Consider the following 22,853-nt stretch of genomic DNA (forward strand, 5'->3'; position numbering starts at 1 on the left):
TGGTGACATGTGCTGGCCAGCACGCTAGCGTGGCAGTCTGTCATCCTAGAAAAGCGTCACAAATCAGGTCACCGAGGTGCCGACGTTGATGGAGAGGGCCATTTGCTCATTACGGTCCTCCATTTGAAACGACTCACCATAATGAACACCCTTAATGGACAGGGCCATCCATTCTGAAGGGTAACGCTCTTATTAGCACAGAGAAAGGAGGCTAACGATGTGACTTCTTTGCCTTGTGCTTTTGTGTGAGATAGTGCAGGTGCGAAAGGACATTTTTCTGCATTGGATCCATAATGAGCTCATTTCAGTGCTGACGATGAGCGAGAAGGAAATGCTCACATGCTGATGTTTAAGATGATATGTGGAAGTTTACACACTGAAATCTCACTTCGGGATAATAAGTTTTGGAAACTTTGTTTTGACAAATAGGCTGAGCTTGAGCTTATTATCATTTATCAGTTAAAGAGAACAATGTAAGATGCTTTAGAACTTTCTCTATGGTTAGGTTGAAGGTTTCACTGTGAACAGATTGTTTAGTTAAAAAGTACACGCTGGTTTAGGTCTTTGTTAAAAGGCCTTTTCACGCACAACCATCTCTAGGGTTTACAGAGAACGGTCCGAAAAAGAGGAAAAATCCAGGGAGCGGTCAGTTGTGTGGATGAAAATGCCTTGTTGATGTGAGAGGTCAGAGGAGAACGGGCAGACTGGTTCCAGATGATAGAAAGGCAACAGGAACTCAAATAACCAACCAGAATCTCTGAGGAACGTTTCCAACACCTTGTTGAAAGTCTGCCACGAAGAATTAAGGCAGTTCTGAAGGCAAAAGGAGGTCCAGCCTTTTACTAGCAAGGTACCTGATAAAGTGGCCAGTGAGTGTATAATCAAGTACAAAAGTGTTGAAGACGGAAGAAAGATTCAAAATCTTAGAAATTAGGCTCAATCTTGGTCAATACAGCTGTAAGTTTCTGTAGCCTTTTTCTGCAGGCCCCGTAGTGGCCACTCTGCCAGTGGAATGAAATTTGACATTTTTAAATTAATATGACAATGAAACATTTCTTTATCTGTGACTATCAGATGATGTGATGGATCAAGTGTTGGCTCTCTGTGTGTGAAATGTTTCACAAATGACATTGTGTGGAGGGGTGAAGGGGGGTGAGCGATTCAACAGAGGTGATTCAACATATGTTTATGGAAGAAAAATAGAGCATTTTCTTATAAAACGTATGTGTAAAATGTGATTTGTACTTGCCAGCATAGCTCAAGGTGATTTCAGGTTCTGAACTGACTAAATTTGCCTGAAACCAAATTTCAGTGAGTCAACAAACCTGTTGGTTTGCCTGGCCTGTTTGACTCTCAGTGCAGCTTAACTAAATCAAAAATTCAGAGAATAATCACAAAAACCAACAGTCCTCCTGCAGTGCTGTGCAGCACCTGCTTATAAACCAAGGAGGGACTGAGCTTTCTCCCAGGATTAACACACACACACACACACACACACACACACACACACACACACACACACACACACACCCCTGGCTGGAAGATGAATAAAGGAATAAATCACAGCCCGGCCTCTTTTGATGCCCCATAGGATTTCATGGTGAGAAGGGCTTGGTAAATCGCACTTGATGAGTATATGGGGTTTTCAGACTCAACACCCGAGTGTGCATTACCGAAGTGAATGTTTTGAACTGATGACCCAAGAGTCTTGCCGTTGCCATGGAATCGAGCAAGATTTTAGATGTATTATATTCTTATATAAACATTTTTGTAAATATTTATTCGGCTCTTATGGTGGCTACTGGGCCTCAGGAAGAAAGGCATGAAGTAAAATTCATGACTGTACACTATTTTATGCCTGCATAACACAGACCATGCAAATAATGCAGCATAAGAACCAAGTCTAATAAACAGTGCATATTAATCAGACCATTAATTTTAAATACGAAGGAGCCTATTTTAACCCTTGGTAGTCACAGTAATTTCTGGCTATAATAAAACAGTTATAATTTTATCAAGTAGTGAATTGTGACAGCCATTGGTTTGAAACTGGTCAGAAACCAAGGAAAAAAAAAAAAAAAAAAAAAAAAAAAAAAAAAAAAAAAACAACCTCTATTTTGAACTTGCCTCAGATATTTAGGTGTATCTCCTAGTATCTCCAAAATGGTAACTTTTCAGCAGAAGGAAGAAACTTTAACTCTGTTACATGTCCAGGGTCGACCAGCAGGCTCAAAGTTTTGTTACACACCTCTATAAACTAAGAATTGTGCAGCCAGTTTGTATTGAAGTCCCTGTAGTTACTGAATAATAAGCCTCAGTATGTAATAAGCCTGGGATTGTAGGGGTTTAACTGTCATTGGAAGACAAAGTAAAAATATTTCATTCCATTTATGTTGGATCATTGATCACGAAAATTTCACACAAATGTTTTTTAAACTTTGTAAAAAAAAATCAATCAAGATACAAGGTTTGTTCTGACAGTGATGAAATATTATACTTTGTATCAGTCTGACCTACCTGAAACCTGGTTAGACTACAGCTCATATTCACATAGATCATAGACCTTATTTCTCACTCATCATCCCCAAGAGAAACTGAGACTATACGCTTTCAGGCCATATCATATTTGAGTTTATAAGTATGAGAGGAGATAAGTGATTATTATTTGAATTGGATAAAACGGGCATTAAATTTCTGATGTTTTTTTCATATTTAGATTGTTACAGTGCCTACACACTATAGCAGGGGTATCTAACTGGGGTTCAATCCCCTGCTTGGACAAGCACCCTACACTATACCAATAAGAGTCCTTGGGCAAGACTCCTAACACCACCTTCGCCTACCTGTGTAATATGATCAAACTGTCGGTTGCTCTGGATAAGAGCGTCAGCCAAATGCCAGAAATGTACATGTAAATCTAACTCAACCACTACAAAGACCACATAAAAAAAATCCGTGGACCAAAGGAAACATGTTTATTTCATTGTTAATTGATGTCATCCTATGACCTGTAGAACTGTGTAGAACTGAGGTGTAACCACTGTCCTTTTGTAGTCCCCCAAAGTTATTCAGTTAGGATGCTGCGTCAAGCATTGAAGAAGTTCAAACCGTTTCAACTTTTGCTGCAACAGATTCTGACATGAATGCACCTCAACCAATAGAAACATGCAAGTAGAAAATGGATGAAAATCCAAGAACGAGGACAGTAGTGACTAACTGTAAATCCAAAAGATGAGGCTTTATCCGGAATACATGAGTGGGAAAATCTAAAAGAGCGAAAAGGTAAAACAGGGCAAACATAACCAGAGGAGCAAAGATCAGGAATCCAGAAAATAGCCAAGTACGCAATAAAAGCAACTGAAATACACTATAGAGAAACGCTCAGTAGCTCTACTAGAGAAGCAATACCTCACAACTGTACTAAGCTATACCAAGACCAGGCTTAAATACTAAACACTAAACACATGCCAGTCACACAGGTGAATCAGATGAATATTTAGGACAGTTGGAATGATGATTAGTTGGGATCTACATGCGTAGATCTACATGCGTATGCTTCTACCACTTCGTCCTTGCATTGTCTAGTGTGGAGGCACCCTTAGAAGTGCAGACTGTTCTGATTTAGAGTATAAACTGAATGTAAATATCATTTATTACATAGTGTTGCAATTAATTATGACAGTGTATATTGAATGCATTGCAAAACCTTTAAAAGATGAGACAGAACATACCCTGAAGGTCTGTATCATATCCATTATAAAGGAGATTAATGGACTGATGGTCATAGTGACATTATGAATTCTAATGGAATGAGCTGCAGTGAATGTAGTGAATAATAATGGAATCGTGTGTAAGTTTGCATCAGGCATCGCTGTTCGGCTTATGTCCCTTTTAAGTGTGCCTAAATATTTATGACTGAAATGCATTTTCAGCTGTTCTGTAGTTCCTTTTTCACTCTGAGGGCTTTGGTTCAAAATGGAATCCAAATCAAAGAATACTGGAGACAATGTCGGTGGGCAGGAGGATGAAAGAGCAGCAGTGCCTTTGGCTTCAGGGAGATAAAAAAAGCTGCTCCCCTGTGAAACTATGGCACCCCTGTACATAGAGAGAGAAAGATACAGAGAAAGCAAGAAGGAGAGGGAGGTAGATATGAAGGACAGAAAAGAGCGAGAGGAGGAGGGGGATCAGAGAGAGACTGACAGCTGGAATGAGAGCGAGAGAGAGTGAGTGAGAGAGAGTGAGAGAGTGCTGGTAGAGAAATAGAGGCCTATGCCCCCAGGAATTGCTCAATAAACAGAAGAAAACAAAGGAGCATTAGGGAGAAGAGCCCTGCTGGCTGTTCTGCTCAGAAATAGATTCACGCACTGAGACTTCTCTTCATTCTGCCTCACTATGAGAAAAAATGCTTTAATCATTTCAAACTAAATATTTTCTTTGTAATTGAAACTTTTAATGTCTTGTTGTCAATTCCTGTTGTTTCAGTGAAGCTATCAATTCTGTGGTGAAATATGTCGATACTCATAAAGCTTACAGAATTGAACAGAGTAGATTTAATTATGGAGACATCACTGCCGTAGCCAGATTTGGTAGACTTAGAGATATCATTTGATTCAATGCACCAAAGATGGCTTTTCCCTGAGAACTTCACTGAGAAAAACAACTCCTGATGCAGGACAGCAATTAGAAAACACCTACATGATCATGATGTGCCTTTATGATTTGCCTGATTTGCCGTGACTGTTCTTCATTGAAAGCCAATTTTGGTTTGGGACAGAGGTGCTCAATCAATGCCCTGGACATGTACCACTCTTAAGCTCCAGACCCAATTTAACACACTTGTTTCAGTTAATGAAGGCCTTCGGGACCATCTGAATGCTAAAGCTTGGTATGTTGGACCTGATATCTCCAGGGTGGTAGATCTGCTTGTCATGGTCATAAACCCTCCTCCTGTTCACCTTCTGGCAGATTTCACTCCCAACCCAAATCTTACGAACTCTGTCCAGCTTATGAAGACCTTCTGAAGACAGTCATGAGTTGGATAGTGTAGTGGATAAGGATTGGAGCTGCACATGCAGGGTTCATTATCATTGCTTTAGAAGAGCAAAGATTAACAAGTTATCAAAAACCCTTCAAAATTATAAAAGGTTATGAAATAAGGGAGTAACTGATTGTAGTAGAAGACTTTCATACAAACTGTAGTACTGCAATGCATGCTCACCAGAAAGGGTTCTGTGTAGTATCCAAAAAGCCTCAGTGCTTAATGAACACAAAATACTGTTTTGAAATGCAAATTTCAGCTACTGAGGGAAAAAAAACGACATCCGACACGAGTAGGTCCTGTGTGACCTGTGTCCTGTGAAAGTAAGTGCCCCCTTAGTTACTCAGTCAATTTAACAAATATAGTTGATAACTGGCCTCCAGGCCTTTGGGAATGATGTCCAACAGACTGAGTCAAGAGTGAAGACCAAAGAGCACTGGGCCTCATTTACCAACCACTCTTATGAAGAAATTCCTCTTAAAACCCACTTATGCGGTTGTCATGAAGATTCTGCCATTCACAAATGTTTTGTTCTTAGGTAAGAACAGAATCTACACATGCAAGAGCACAAAGGTGTGAACAGTTCTGCACTTGTAAGAACACGTCATGAATCTGACAGACTTTTTTTTGGAGTTTCTCAAGAACATGTTTTTAAAAAAAAAAAAAACGTAGAAAGGTCTGAATGAGTAAATGAGGGCTACTGTTTTTTCACAGCACTGTTAAACAACTGAAGCCATATCCAAGACATTTTCCATCATAGGGAAGACCCATTTAATCACAAACATTAGTAACAGTTCTATATATAACTTCTTTCCTACACAACTCTTGAAAAACCTCTTTAATGGTGTGCTACTGAAAGATGCTTTCATCCAAACCAGGCAGCATCTCCCATGCTCCTTACCAGCACATTAGATTAAGATTAGATTAAGCTGGGCACTAAGCTCTGCAGGGTTGGAGACACCTACATTAGGTCATGTCCCACACACTTAAAAATAAAGAAGCCACATGCTGTAAAATAAAAACTTAGTACTCTAAAGCAGTGGTTCTCAAACATTTCCTCAGTGTCCCACAAACAGTCTGTATTTTTCCTCCAATGGTAGGTGTTGTTAGTTGGGCTAGAGCAAAACTGGGGAACATTTCGATTAAAAGATCCCTCAACTGGGTTTCTTGAAGAGCTGTTCATTTAGTAGTTATTTAGAGAACCAAAGGGTTCTTCTATGGCATCTATCCAAGTAACCCATTTGGCATAATTCATTTTAAGAGTGCAGCTTTTAGGCTTTCAAAATAATATTGACAACATATTTGGTCAAATTCCAAAGAGCAGTGCATGAACCGATGCCCCCATATCAGTACAGTTGTTAGACAGCAAAAAGCACAATGAGTTATGGCTGCTTCTTTCAGCCCCGTCATACATCTAAACTTCTTTTTGAGGGGCTAAGTCTGTGCTGGTAACTCTACTTGTAGACTTCCGTGAGAACATGAGGTTATTTTCAGAATTGATCTCCTTTCTGGGAATCAAATTTGGATAACAGCTGTAGATCTTCTCAACGAGTTTGTTGTTCAGTTGTGAGTCCCCTAACCCCAAGCCACTCTGGGGTAGCTGTCCCCACAGTTGGCTGATGCAGTTTCCAACCCATTTAAGCTTCAAAACAAACTTTTTAGCAGGCAAAGACCAATGACACCACATTCACAGTTAGGCTGTGAGCCACTTTAAAGAGCTGTAAAACACCTACTGTTAGCGTCTCTTCTACTTCACACCACAGCAAACACAGCATGAATTGCACATCAAAGCCCAAAACCATCAGACACGGTGATCACAGTCACCGCCAACCAGCTCCAAATCCATTTAAATGTAAGACAAAGGAAAGCAGCATCTGTGTGATGTCCGTCCTGTCAGAGATTAGCAGGGATTACAAGGGGGATTATGCTAATTGTGCAAAATGATGATAGTGGTAAGATGAAACATATTGCTATTTTTAGTCCATTTAAAACTGTCCCTGTGCATTTAGATGGCGTTTACTTTAACCCTGTTACAGAACATTCACAATAGCATTTCATAAAAGCATGTCATAAACTGTTATGACATTTTTTCTCTAATGTAACAGTGTCAGCATTACTGGTCATTGTTAAAACAGATATGATGATTGATGTTTGACAGCTAGCTACAGACACTTGTCATGTGACATTAGCTGATATGACATCAAACATTATGGCATGTGTTGTAACAATTACCGCTAATGCTACTGTGGCGATGTTATAATACTGAATAAGTTCTATCTTACCTATTCATGACAGTATATGACATCTACCATCACATGTTTAAGGCTTCATAGTGTCACTATGGTTCTTCATGGGTTCTTCAGCAAAAGCAGTGGTTCCATGAAGAAAGAACCATTGAAATGCATAAATGTATGGAGCCCTGCTGGTGACATCTTGTATTAATAAATAAAAATGCTTAGTAAGGCATGGGAATAAGGTAATAAGATTGTGGCCACACTTTAGGATCTTGGTCCCATGCCTTACTAAGTCATGGCCACATTTTAAGATCTCATTCCCATGCCTTAGTAAGTCATGACCATGCATTATTTTTATTTAAACAGGACGTCACCAGCGGGGCTCTGTATGAATGCTTGTTTGGCATGTTTCAGTGGTTCTTCTCTATGATGAAAACCTTGTATATAGTTCTTTAAAGAACCCTATAAAATGCTTCTGTTATGAAAAAAGAACCCTTTTTCACTACTGAACAGAAGAATGTAGGACTCAAGTTCATTTTGTTGTGTATAGCTGCTGTCATAGCAAATGGGGACGAAATTCTACGTAAATTCATTTAAGTGCACAGAGAAACTGAAGACTTTAGAATTTTTTCCCTGTAACAGGAAAGACTTTTAAGGATTTGCTTGTCACAGGGACTTTTTGGGCTGCCGCCATAGTTAGTTTTGATAGTTTGAAAGGTCATTGCCACAGATAATAGCCTCCATTTTTTATAAAATCATCCCAAAACAGTTTTATCACGGATGACTTTTAAAGGTCTCTCGCTTTGTTTGCTCGCTTGGGGGACGGGACCTGTGTGTTACATAACTGCTTTCAGCTGTATCACAGACGTTGAGAGCAATAGCATAAAGACCCAGATGGTAAAAGAAAACTAAGTGAAAGCCCCAAAATCCCAAAGCTAATAAAACAGTACTAATCTTTGGATGAATGTTCAGTGTCTTGATAGCAAATACCACTGGTAAGGGCAGGCTTAACCAAATGGCTACAGAGGCAGTGATAGCTGTGCTCACATAGTGTTATGACAGTTAAGTGTGTATCTGGCTTCTGCTGTAGTGAGAATCGTGGGGGTGCAGAGATGCTGCTGTTGTGATGAGCATGATTAGCATAGGGTGAGTGAGCCAACAGATTCCTCTTTTACTGGGTCCAAATGCTGGAGAGCATGTTGGCAATGTTGTGTTGTTGTCTGACAGGCTTTCTCAAAAGCCTTTTTGGATGGCAACTGTTGTGCTTGCAAAAATGTTTTAGAATCATCAGTAACAAGACTGAAAAATGTTTTAACCATCAGTAGGCCGAAAACCCAATTTCATCCCCCTTTTAAAGAATGTATGTTGGAATGTACATGTTTTTGTTTCACTGATGTTTAATTTATATATATATATGGAATGGAAATGTGTTAGAAGAAAAATTAGAAGAAAACCGGATGTTGTAGCTTGAAATTTTGTATTGTTTATTTCTATTTTTGTGTCATTTATACACAATTTCTCGATAGAAATGCTGCAGTTGTGTCTGTTGTCTCTTCTTTGTGGAGACTCACCCCTTTGTTGAATCGCTCACCCCTCCCCTTTCACCCCTGCACACAATGTCTTTTGTCAAATATTTCACACACAGAGAGCCAACACTTGATCCATCCCATCTGATAGAGTCACAGATAAAGACATGTTTCTTTACCACCTTTGTCTTGACCACCTTTACATGCCTAAATGCACCGAGTTGAGGCCATGTGATTGGCTGATTAGCTATTAATTATAAAGTGGCAGGTGAGTATGTTTGGACTCTCATATTCATACTAACTCTGTGAAACACTACCACCACCATGTTTCACTGTTGGTATAATCAGTGATTGATTATGAATCCCCTAGGCACAAAAGTCTTGGGAAGCCCCCCACACTAACAATTACACATTTTAAATGAAAATAAACTGAAAAAAAAGACATAATAAAAAAAATATATAAAGTCCTGAAAAGTAAGATTAAATAATATTTAAAGTTCATGTTTGTCTCCATTTGGAGCAACACTGAACATTTATTTGTTTGTTGCTTTTAAAAAGAAATCGATTTGCATCAGTAAAGTGCAACATGTTATTGTCGATGACATCATAATAAGCTTTGTGTAAGATTTGAATTGAGATTTCTTCACATCTACACATCTTTAAAACTTAAAGCAGAAATGGGTTTGAAAACAGAAAATATTTCATTTAAAATGTAATTAATTTATTTAATCCAGGACTATTTGTGTACCTATTGTTTGTATCTGCAATGGAGTATCCCAAGTCTTTGAGGCCCCTGACAGTCAGAGGGTCCTGCCCTATTATCCCAGTCAATAATCCACGCTGGGTATAATGTTCTGATTGTGGAATGCTGTGATAGCTTCATGGCAGATGTAATGGGATTCCTTTCTTCCACTTTTGACTCTGGAACATTATTCCAAAAGGCTTGAGGAGTCAAGGTAGTTTTCTGACAAATATGAGACAAGCCTTTAATTTCCTATTGCAAAGCAGTCATTTTTACCTGATGGATACCAATTTTGAGCAGTGTTTCTAATTGTGGAGTCATGAATGCTGACCTTATCTGAGGTGAGCGAGGCCTGCAGCCTCCATCATGCTAATCTTGGTTCTTTTAGGACTTCCTAGGTGAGTCGTCGCTGTGCTCTTTTGGTCTGACTTTTGATGTTCCTTCTGGGAAGATTTCCCACTATTCTAGGTTTTCTCCATTTGGCAATAATGACTCTCAATGTGATTCACTGGAATCACAGAGCCTTAAAAATGGCTTGTAATCTGTATCCAGATTGATACATTTCTTTCTCATGTCTTAAGGAATTTGTTTTGATTGCAGCATATTGCACTGCTTGTTAAGGCGTTTTAGCCTATTTCACTTTGCTGGAAAGGTTTTATTTAAGTGACATTTAGATTCAACAGGGTTGGCAGCAATTAAACTTGAGTGAGTCTAGTGTCTTAGTTCATTTTTTGAGTGAATGACTAGGGGTGAATACTTTTTCACACAGGGTCAATGTGTGTTGAATAATGTTTGTCCTTCAATGAATTAAATGATCATTTAAAAATTACATTGTGTCTTTATCCAGCTTATGATCTACTTGTATAAAGATCTGTCAAAGAGAAACAATTAAAAAAAATTATATTAGCTAGTTTAACTGCAGCAAATAAACAAAACAAAAAAACAACTCAAAGTTCAGCGATGGATGCTACCTCATATACTGCATAGAAGGAAGTGGTTATTTTATTTTGACATAGTTGCAATTTAGCTCTCTACTACTAGAATACACAGGGCTAAGGCTTCAACAACCGAAATATGGAAAAAACTTGGCTGATAACATTAGTGAACTGCTCAATGCAAGAGTGTTTGATAATGTTTGAAAATGGTAAATAAGTGATATAGAGCACCCAAACTGTAATACATGCTAGGACAGTACAGCAGAAGACTTTGTACTTGATTATATTGTTGGCCTATTTCATTCATACTGCCTCTGTTAGACACCATCACCACCACGTACCCCCAATTGCAAACAAGCAATGAATGTTTTTAATAAGTATGCTTTCTTCTCCTAAATTGAATTCATATCATGTTCATCAAGACTTTATGAAAAGGCCTCAATCCAAATCTAACCGAAACCATTATGGATTAGACGCTACTTGTAGTCTTGTGGTCCTTACAGTGCTTTTTTTTGATATTTCAGAATACTGATTTCACATTGTGACTGTTTCTAATAGCTCAGGAGGGTTCTTTAAATGTGTGCTAGAGCTGCTGTGAACTTTAAAAGGTTTTAGGTCTGTTTTCCATGACAATAGCGCAGAGGTGTCAAAACATTTCTGTGTTAAATCTTCTGGTAGTTTGCCCCAGGAGTGACCTTAACCTTCCAAGGTCAAATTTCCTCACCATGCTGTCAAATCGACACTAGCTCAAAGATAAACCCCGGAGAGCAGCATAAAAACACACACATAAAACTGAACTGAACTTTGGATCTTCATGCTTTTTAATGCCAGCAGTGCTCAGCCAACCACACCCTCGCTCAGCTCAAGCCAAACAACACAACACAACAGTGAATAGGAGATGGTAGAAAGGATATTTCAGTACAATGTCTCATTAGTAAGATGACAATGATCAGTGTCCATCATTAACGTTGCTGTTAACACTGTGTACATGTCTGGCATCAGTTCTGTTAAAGTCTTTGGTCGTTAGCAGAACTGATCACTTACAGTTGAACACAATGAAAGGAAATGAGAACAGAAATACACACAGATTTCCCTTTCAGCCATCCTGAACCATCAGTGCCAACACTATTACCAAATAGAACACATTGGTAATGTCAGCTCTCTGTCTCTCCATTATAAAAACATTCCCATTTTGAATTTGATGCCAATGACACCTTCCAAAAAAGTTGGGATGGGAACGTTTACCACTGTTTCATCATCTCTTCTTTTATAAACATTATGTAAGAATTTGAGAACTGAGGAGACACTGCTTAATATTGTCTGGATAGCAGCATATGTTGCTAAAACCTGTAAATATCATTCAGCATTAAAGATACACAGATGTGCACGTCCCCCATGTGCACTAACGTACCCCTCTACCATCATGAATACTGGCTTTTGAACTGTGCATTGATAACAAGCAGTGTGGTCTTTAGCCCGGAGTCCATGATTTCCAGAAAGAATTTGAAATGTTGATTCGTTGGACCACAGGACACTTTTCCATTTCCCCCCAGTCCACTTTAAATGAGCTCAGGCAGCATTCTTGGACCCTGTTTATGTATGCTCAGCTTCATGTTTAAGATTATGAATTAGCATTTGTTTGATGCAGCGATGTACTGGTTTCATAGACCGTGGTCTTCAGGTGTGTTTGAGCCCATGTAGTGATTTCCACTACAGAATCATGTCCGTTTTTTAATGCAGTGCCATCTGAAGGCCCAAAGATCACGGCCAGCAAATATTGTTTTTGGCCTTGTCCCTTGCATACAGAGATTTCTCCAGATTCACCGTAAACGATGAAAGGCAAAAGTTCTCCGCTAGTTTACGTTCAGAATCGTTATTCTTGAATAGTTGCACTATTTGATCAGGCAGTCTGTCACAGAGTGGTGAACCCCTCATCACCTTTACTTCTGAGAGACTCAGCCTCTCAGACGCAGCCCGGAATGTGTTTCTGGCATCAAATTCAAAATGGGCATATATTTTTTTCATTAAAAAATTCTCAGATAAAATGTTTGATATGTTGTCTTTTAAGTATTTTCAGTGAGATATAGGGTTTAAATGATTTGCACATTGCTACATTGTTTGTAATTACATTTCACAGCGTCTCATTTTTGGGAAATGAGGTCATATATTCCAAAATAGAAATGTGAGATATTGTAACACATTATTAATATATTTCTTTCCCAAAGCATTATATTATATATATATACAGCACTTTACTGTTCCACTCTGTGAAATATGGTTCTTTGTCGTCAATATATTTCAAAATATAAAGAGAATAGCTTATTGAAATCGAATGCTTATTTGTATGCATCTCGTTTGGCAGAACTACGATGAGGAACTTCACTAGACATTTATTATGACAAGCTCAATGACCTGCACTGTAATGTACATTGTAAAACTTGCTGTAAGTCATTGTGAAAATTCATTGTAAACCACTCAGAGATCAGCATCCACAGCTGTACAGGTTGGGGGTGGAGGGGTGTGCAGACGCATCCTAAGCTTGGCCACTCTCCTAAAGTGCACGCTCACTCTCCTTTAAAGTTCAGTCTTGCATTAAGAGCGCTGGTGGCATTTGAAAAGGTGTCGTTTGGGCGGAGAAGAAGCAGAGCTGTTAGAGACAGCGCAGTGTCCTCAGGGACTGCACTACCTATTACTCTCCACTAAATTTGACCTTTATTTAATCTACTGCTACACTGCAGTGCATGACAGATAGCTGGCAGTTATTTCAGAAAGGTCTGAGGAGGCCTTCAGCCTTCCAGCAGCAGCACAAACCAGCAATCAAACAGCCTGTTAATGCAGCGACAACCCTCAGACAACTTGATGTGCCTAGGATGACCGACTCTGCCTCAGTTCTGATGGCAAAGAAGATAATAATGATGAGGGGGGGGAGGGGGGGAGGGGGGGTTGTTACTTTCAGCAACGTCAGCATTCTGGTTCAGCTTTGAGCTGAAATCCGGGTAAAGAAATTTTAGCGATTTTAGCTCAGTAATCTGATTTACTCTGATTTCTTTCAGATTTCTGTCTGTGTAGGTGTCAAAAACAGGAATTAGTCAATTGAAATAAGCAAGTTTTTGCTGCTTGAGTGTCATGATACATTTACATCACGTCGTCTTCTCTTCTTTTTTGACTGGTTATAAAGCAGATATCTGATTACTGACTAAGTCATGTAGACCCAAAGTTTTTCCATTATCTGATTACATGTGTAAACATGTCGAACGGATTGCTTAGGAAATATGCTTTGAGTGCAAGTAACCGCACTGATTGCTACAAATGTGCTGTATGCCTGTGGCAATGCCACTATATGCTGGAATCAAATCTTTTTAAAGGCTTCCTTGCTTTGTTTTGTTTTTTTGTTGTATTTCTCAGTGACAAATTTGCTGGCTTTGAAAGGCTGTGCAAAGTTTTTTACTGTCTTATATTCTCTATTGTTTTTGTTTGGACTTGAATTGAGTTACTCAGTCATTTGTTAACATATTCAGTAGATTATTTGATCTAGAATATTAAACAGTGATAAGCCTACTGTTATTATTAAAAAACTGTAGTTACTTGTAGTTAATTAGCAAACTGTTAAATATGCATTTACAGTAACACACCATGCACTGTAAAAAGTGACTTCATGTGGTAACAAGCAAATTAACTATTTTTATTCAACCTAAATAAAAACTATTTTCTTTCAAAGTCATTTTTAATTTGAATAAATCTTGCTTGTTGAATTGCTACATGAAGTACTTTTTTAGGTAGATCTGACGAGCCACTTTTAACTGATTTCCATCACATCTGAAGGCTGTTTTTGATCAGTTTCAGTTTTGATCCAGTGTCCTGCAGTGACCCGTCATCTTATTAGTGCTGTGTGCTCTGTGAGTGGTCACTTGACACCTCCAATTGTCTGACTGTGAAAATAATCTTAGCACTCAATCATTTTAGACTCAGGTTGTCATCTTAATGAGCCGCAAGTGTTTGTTTTGCCAAGTCTAAAACGGGAAGTCCCAGACTTTCCACTACCGTTCTGCTTTTTCTGTTTACTCATCACATGCTCGGTTAGATGATCAGCCAAGATGCAGAATGTTTTATGTAGTAAATAAGTAGGCCTAGCATTTTAATATGGCATAAGGGTGACAGACATGTGTCCGTCTGTAACACCTTAAAAACTGCTCATTTATACTTACATGTACCGCTGATAGTGTTTTTATTGGGGTCTCTGTATAAGCCTTGGATAATAAGCTCCATCATTTGAGGAAGATGCTTCATAACAGTGTTTTAAATGGAACAAAATGTTCGTCACTTAAGTTTGAGGCACCTCATACAAGTACAATGTAATTTGCTTCTCGAAAGATTGCAATTAATGACATAAGCTGTTCAAAAACTTTCAAGTACTGCTTTATAAATATGTTATTCAATGCTTATGCATGTGTTATGAAGCCCTTATGTAGGTAGTTTTTAGTATAGGTAGTGTCTTAGTTCCAAACTTTTTTTAGTAACTTAATTTTGATAAATTGTTTGTTTTAGTGGCATGATGATGTAACTTGTTTTAGCATGATGATCTGCAAACAGAACATTTATATTTCATTACACAAAATATAAAAATGTCTAGAAATGAAGGTTAAATAATCAGTCTTACAAAAGAAAATCACAGCTGTTTATTTATTGGCTAGGTTAATTGCCAAGATCATTTCTGCAGTGCACAATTAGCATTGAGGCTAATGTAGCTAGCAAACAATGGAGCTTACACCCCACCAATTAGCATGGGGCTAATCGTCGCCTCAAACCACGAGGAGTTGTTTTTTAATCTCTAAAAGACTTGCTTGTGTAATTTCTGACACTGTATGATCTTTTCCTTCTATAATTTGTAATTCATATTAAATTCTTGTTCAAATCAACCTCAAACCAAAATGTGCTAATATACCACAGGACTACTTTTTTAGTAATTGTAACTCAAGGGTAACTGCTAAAGTGTAGCTTGGCACAGTTCCTTTATTAAATCTAGTTTTTAATGCAAGCCAATGCAATTCGGTCCCCAAGATGTTTGTATTAGAACTATTGTAAAACAATACCTCAGACATCAGGTAGCATTTTATGTAGTAATTTTCTGTGAGAGAGATTTTAGAGGCGTACATCTGGTTCCTATCACCGCTACTGTGATTTTTTTTTTTTTTTTTTTTTTACACCAAGTTAAAAAAGAATTGTCAATCCAAACCACTCTGAATGACTGCTTTCATCTGGATGCTTTAAGTTTGCACCATGTAAGATTCAGGTGATTTGGTGACCTCTCTGGTGGAAATGTGTAATTGCATTCAACATGCAGTAGAACACTTTGTGACGTAGCTTGTGTTTCGGACCCTTTTCCCAAGTGGATGATTGAAAGAGAATTCAAAGAGAACTCAAAACTTGTTGAAGGACTTCTGAGTGAATCTACTACTGTCAACATATCTATCAGAATTATGTTAATTTAGCGTTTAACCTCTAATGCTCTAAGGTATATTTTTGTTTGTCCATCTGAATTTACATGACCAAATCAAAGGTGAATTATTCAGTAACTGTATTAAATAAATGCTAATTTTTTTTTTTTTTTTGTAAAAGCGCTCCTCAAATTAACAGAACGTGTTTTATGACCACACGTATTGCAATATGCTTACAATTTACTGCTGAAACCCAAAAATCTGATGCTGTCATTTTTTTATAAAAATAATTTTTACAGAGCAAATCACTGAAGAGACACCATCTGTTTATAGTTTATAGACCAGATTTGGGGAAAAATGTGTCGACTTTCAGCAGACAAAAAAAGATTGAGTTCAGTTTCTTTTATTATAAGGGTTTAAAATTACATCACCCAACTATCTGACTGGAAAGAAGACAGTCACAGCTCTCATATGACACCCACCTTTTGAATGTAACTTATGAATTATGAAAGTTATAAAAGTGCATTTTGAACCACCAGTAGTTCCAAGGAGCTGAAGTGGCTACGACCTAAACATCAAACCAGACCTTCTTGAACCTGTGTGTGTGATGATATGTAGACATGCATGACAGTGTCTGAAAAACTAATAACATGTTCTGGTCAGCAAAAAATGTCTAGGCCTGTTGCAGCATGCTGTGCTAAAAAAGGCTGTGTTGACAAAAGTAAAGGCTTCTATAAAATTCAATCCCCTTCCTCAGCATGCATATCCTAATGGACCTCCAGGCCAGAGTGCAGGAACTACATTATATTTATTTATTAACTTCTTTAAAACTCTTCTGCAAGTCTTTCTTGATGGCAGCCGCTGAGTCACCACGAGAGAAAAAGAGGGAGTCAGATTCTTTTAGTCACGGCCACAGGCTAAACGCTGCGCCACCGTAATCTGGGCTGTCAGTAATTAAGCGGGGTATAAATGGGCATGGCTGTGCTGGTGGGCTAAACTTTGATCAGTGCGGTGCTGTGAAATGGAGGCGACTTGAGAGACGCGCTACCGTTTTCCAACGGCACTTCATGAAATCAAACTGCGGCCCTGTGAAGGGTAATTATCATGAAGTGGGTGGCATAGTTAGACACACACACGCATATATATATGTGCACACTTACACATTCACACACACACACACACACACTTTCCAAGCAGTTCTAATTTGCTGCTGTCAATTTACATCCCACAGTCCCTTTAATTTTTTGCAATGAAGCGGCTGTATTCCTTTAATTAAAAATCTGATTGTAATAAACTCCTAGAAATGATTGTTTTGCTATGCAGTTGTTTTATATTAATATGGCTCGTTATGCAATGGATTGCATTTGCATTCAGTTTATATTCTGCATGAATAGATTTATTTCAACATCAAAAATATGGATCTTCCTGCAAAATAAGAAAGCATGCTCAAAAATAACTTTATCAAGTTCAAAACATAAAAATAATCTCTTCTTATACTCGGATACAAATATTAGGATGGCATTTTAGGGCCACTGCTAAAATAAATAAATAATAGACTTCAATAATAGTCACATTTTTTAGCATAAAAATCATAATATTTTGAGAATAGAGTCATGATATTTTGATGATAATAAAGTTGTAAAGTTACAAGAATAAACTCATATTTTGAGAATGAAGTGAGCTAGTTGTAGGGGGCTGCCATAATGCGTTGGGCCCCCAGTTACTGTACTGGTGACAACAAAGATATTAAGATATGATGAAGAGTTTGACCATCTAATAAACGGTGGAATTGAGCCCCACAGTATAGATGCAGAATAACAGAAAGAGTCTCTCCATATTTTCTGTATTTTATGAAAGGTGTTTGCAGAAGGCCAGTATCTCCAGATCTAAGATCTTGTGCTGGAACATAAACAGACAGACACTCTGGTGTAAGTGGTGCTTTAGGGTCATTTAAAGCCTTATAAACTGGTAGCACAGCTTTAAGATCAATCCTGAATGATACAGGCAGCCTGTGTAGTTTGTTTAAAACAGGAGTCATGTGATCTCTTTTGTTTTTGGTAGGATGCTGATGCATTTTGTACAAGTTGTAGTGGATGTACTGTTTTCTTAGAAAGTCCAGTAAGAAGACCATTACAGTGATCAACTCTGCTGTAACAAATGCATGAGCAAGTTTCTCTGCATCACTGAGACAGAAAAGGCTGAACTTTAGTGATTTTCTCAAATGATAAAAATACACTTTAGTGACTGTGTTTACATACGACATAATAGAGCTCAGAGTCAAAGATCACACCCAGGTTTCCTACTTCAGGTTTGGTATATGAAGCTGAACAGCCAAGCTTTTCATAAAGCGGCTTTCTCTGAGGTTTTGTAACAATACAGCTGGTCAGTCTGTCTTAAGTCTTGGTCATCAGAAGGAATGGAAGGGACTTATGATTATGAGCAGTTTAGACCAGGTTCTCTGGGCAGAGAAAATGGTGTTCAAAGGAACGTGTTGCTGGACGTTAAGACTGGGAATAGAGCGTCTCAGGTTCAACAGAAATCTTAAACTCTCCTCAAAAAGCCTGTGCGTGTGGGCGCACAGATCTACTGAATAACAGCAGGCAAATCTTAACACATTCTCTGCAAACAGATCGTGCCAGGTGAAGCATATCAAGTTCAGGCATGTATGCAGAATGAACATTGTATACTGTTCAAGTGCTTTCACCTTTTTCACTCCGCCCCCTTCTCCTGTTTCTCAGGTGCGAGCAGGTATGAAACACACCTGCATAAGGGGGCACAACCTCCACACTGACTGAACGTCCATAACCACGAAAGCCCCCTCTTTAACTCGGTCAAGACAGAGGACATTCTGGAGCAAAGACCAACAAAGACTGATCGAGAAAGCACAGGGAGATCTTCTGCCGCCACTACAGCCTGGTGAGTCATGTTTTACAGCTCAGTCATGAAACAAGAATGAAACAAGAGTGCAGTACATAATGAGTAGAAGGCTTATTACAATAGAACAGGATCAGTTTTGCTTGGAAAGTACACTGCAGATGGTACAGTCATTGGACAGATTATCTGGGATTGTCAGAGCAATTGCTCAGTTTTTCACTCATTTACAATTCTGAAGGCTTTTTACTTCTTTACTTTTATCAACACCACTTTGAAAAGAGTTTATGAGCGGTTATAAGAAGTTTATTAATTGTTCATTAATAAATCATTAACTCTTTAAAATATTTAATAAGCAATTTGCTGCTGTTCGATCAAATCTCCAAAAGGGTAACTTTGCAGGACAAGGAAAAAAAAAAAAAACACACTTTACTTTTAATGTAGGTCAACGGAACCAGACTTTTCTCAAGAAATTTTGGGCCATTTCTTTTGGTCTATTCATCACGAGATTTGCCCACGATATAAAAAACGAGTGACAGTAATTTTCAAGTTATGTCAAAACCCGAAAAACAACAAAAATGGAGATATGAGGTTTGGTTCCAACAACAGCAAATTACAACACACAAATAAGAGGCATTTGCATGTAATGAGCATAAAAAGCTGACATTTTAATGCTGACTGATGGAGCAAGATCAGTAAAGAGCTAGATCTGAGATTTAGCAGTATAGACAAATGTTGGCTCACGATTTGGCAAGAAACCGCTATTTTTATGCATACCTGCTCATTAATTATTAATTACCACAAATAAACTCTTTTTAAACAATTAAATACATTCTTTGTAAGTGTCCTCTTATTGAAATAATTAAATAAATATCTATTGTGAAACAGCAATAACTCTTTAATTCCAAGGCCAAAAAGCATCTATTTCTTCCTTTTAATCCAGTCTTCTCTGTTTATAAGCTGTTGTCACATTTATTTTGATGTGTACAGGACATGCCTTTTATTACTCTAATAAAACAAATCAGAAATAAGCATGTTTATGCTTGAGTGGCATTCTGAATGTATACCCTCACTCAGTGCATCTAGCAATAAAAGAGGCGTGGAGCTTCTTTTATACAGTGATTTTAGAAGCAGATTCTCAGTTAAAGGAGTCAAAAGACGTCTAAATTGAATTGACTGGTTACAGATATTTGGTAGAATGTTAATTAAATGTTACCTTAGAATCAACAAAGCCTCTACACTGCATTATTCAAATGAATACAAAACAGGCTAAGCTAATTCAGTCCCATGTTCTGTTTGGGAAAAGATTCACAGGGATCATCATGCGGGCATCTGCTGTGTTCCTCACAGTGGTCTTCTCTGCAGTAAGAGGAGGTAAGTGCTTTGTTAAACCAGTTTTACTAAGGACGGGCAATGCAACTCGTTTCTGATTCAGTAATAAATGTACAATGGACATGTACGTTAAAAGTCTGTAGTACAAATCGAGAGTCTTTGCATTGGTCTCAAAGCTGCACTATGTAAGACTTTTATTAGAATTGAAAGAAGTAACATTCCTGAGTCAGGAGAAAAGAAACGAAAATAGGCTAAAAATATGATGTGTATTTGATACTGCGAATCGCCCTGTAAAGCCTGAAATACATACACACACACACATGCGTTCTAAGCCGCTTCTCCTTCTGGGTTGCGGGGGATGCTGGAGCCTATCCCAGCGGTCATCGGGCAGAAGGCAGGATACACCCTGGACAGGTCGCCAGTCCATCACAGGGCAGACAGACAGACACAGACAGTCACTCACACCCAGGGGCAATGTAGCATGTCCAGTTGGCCTGACTGCATGTCTTTGGACTGTGGGGGGAAACCGGAGAACCTGGAGGAAACCCACACAGACACGGGGAGAACATGCAAACTCCACACAGAGAGGACCCCGGTCACCCGGCCGGGGAATCGAACCCAGGGCCTCCTTGCTGTGAGGCGACAGCGCTACCCACCGCACCACCGCTCCAAAATAAAATGATTTTAAAATATTTTAGTCATGGGAGTTTTTCAGGCCATCATATGACTCAAATGCAAAAACGTACATAGTGCAGCTTTAACTAAACACAGAAAAAGTGTTTGTATTTACACGAGTTAAATGAGTTCATTGGGTCCACATGAATGAGATACATAAAGCAAACTTTTCAGTGCAGTTACCAGAAAGTGTTAAGTATTAAGATTAACCTTAACTGACCGATACGGAGTTCAGTTTAAGAATCATATTTGTGCCAAGATGCTTTTGGCAAATCCAGCCCTGTCCAGTATATACCTGCATAATGCCTGTTCATCAACGTGTAGTAGTAAGAACGTCAGGATCAGAAGTATCAGAACAGTATCAATCCATTCGGTTCTCACTTTGTTGTTGAGCAGCTGTATTTTCTTTTACCCCTTCATCATGATTTTTTTAATGCTTTTTTTGTTGTTTTTTTCTCAGGTACAGATCATGTGACGGTCCAAACAGAGAAAAAGGTTTTCTTGGAGTGTGAGCAAAGTGTCACCCTCTTTTGTAATATTTCAACCACACACAAACATTTTAGCATTGTAGATTTTTTTTGGATGAATCCCTCACAAGAAAAACTCTGCACACACTCTGGCACCCCAAAAAAAGAAACCTCTGATCATTTCCACTGTCAGTACACGGATCTGCAGCAGTTAGCATTGACCATTCAGAGTGCCGGGAGCGATAAAGGGGGAGTGTATGTCTGTAAACTATTTTCAGACCTTGGCCATGACCTAGCCAACACCACCGTGGGCGTCTCAGGTGGGTACTTTTAACTTTCACAGTCAGGAAACATGTAGAAAGCTTGGGCAGTCTGGTCATCACATGTGAAGTGTTGTTGAACTCAAATAGCCAGTGTCCAATAAAGTGTACAAATTGGGTTGCATGAAAAGTGATGCCAAATAAAAGGTATACAGATGTGTTTCTTAGGAAGGGGGGGCTGGGGGTGTTGGGATAGGTTCCGCATAGCCGCATTTGTTTTACTAAAGAACTCTTGAAGAACCATCATTTGCAAAAGGTTTCTATATCCAGAAAAGGGTTCTTTGGCTTGTAACAATAGTGGAACCCATTTCAGTGCTATACAGAACCCTCTACATAGCCATAAATAACCATCTACAGAAATGCTTTAAATTTCTTTGAACTCCTTGTGTAAATAAGATCAATCAAAAAAGTTGGTTTGAAAAATTGTCCATCTGATGTTTTCAATTTTCTCTTCCTGCAGCGTGTCCTGAAACGATAAAGAGGCGGATTTCTGTCCGGGGTGTGTCCAGCAAAGCCAGCACTTTACAAAGAAAACGGACTTTGTTGCTTTTATTAGGAGCACTTTTACTTGCTTTTCCATAAAAGCGACATTTTTTGGACGGTCGAGGATCCTGCAGATGGATGATTTTTTCTGCTTCTGTGAAAACACTGGGTTTTTAGGAATTTTGGGGGAATTTAGGTTCAAAAGAGGAACTGCTTCCTCAGAAACGTACAGATTGAAAACTGATTCCAGTTGTGCCTGGGCTCAATTGTAGTTTTTTGGTGGGGTTTGTTGTTCTTGTGTGCAATATCTCTGGAATGTAGGAGAGCTGTAAAAAAAAAAAAAAAATCTGTTCCCATAATGTGCAACTTTCTTCTGAGTTAAATGGGAATCTCTCCCTGTGAAGCTGGACTAATGTGATTCTTTCATGACTGTAATCTGAGCAAAGATGCTGGTATGATCATATTCACTTTTACTGCAATTTTATACACATTTCTGGGCTTTGAGGTAAATGATGTTTTGTATATCTCTATGAAAACACCTCTACACACACCTTCCACAATAAACAACAGTATCTGACTGACTCTCAATCATTAACTCCAGTTATCACACTCACTTCTGTGTAATCCAGGCTGTGACCTGTAAAGGTATGTGTTTGAAGACTTTACAGCAGGGAGGGTTTTAAAAGGAATATTGTTAAACTGAGTCATTTCAGGAAGTAATCGCCATGTGCCGACTTTGAGTCACTCCACACCCTGCTAAAGACCGGAGAAACTCAACCTGGTTTGAATAGTAGG

At 38.6% G+C, this 22,853-nt stretch overlaps 1 long non-coding RNA gene across 2 annotated transcripts in view; it reads left to right on the top strand.

Moving 5' to 3' along the window:
• Positions 1–22,653, top strand: part of LOC108424796 — a 31,305-nt gene extending 8,652 nt beyond the window's left edge. For both annotated transcript variants that reach the window (XR_001857644.2, XR_001857645.2), the window contains exons 3-6: positions 18,649–18,826; positions 20,088–20,155; positions 21,249–21,575; positions 22,036–22,653. This is a non-coding gene — a long non-coding RNA (uncharacterized LOC108424796). The remainder of the gene's footprint in view (positions 1–18,648; positions 18,827–20,087; positions 20,156–21,248; positions 21,576–22,035) is intronic.
• Positions 22,654–22,853: the final 200 nt, after the last annotated feature.

The sequence above is a fragment of the Pygocentrus nattereri genome, chromosome 30 (assembly GCF_015220715.1).
Source record: "Pygocentrus nattereri isolate fPygNat1 chromosome 30, fPygNat1.pri, whole genome shotgun sequence".
Lineage (NCBI taxonomy): Eukaryota > Metazoa > Chordata > Actinopteri > Characiformes > Serrasalmidae > Pygocentrus > Pygocentrus nattereri.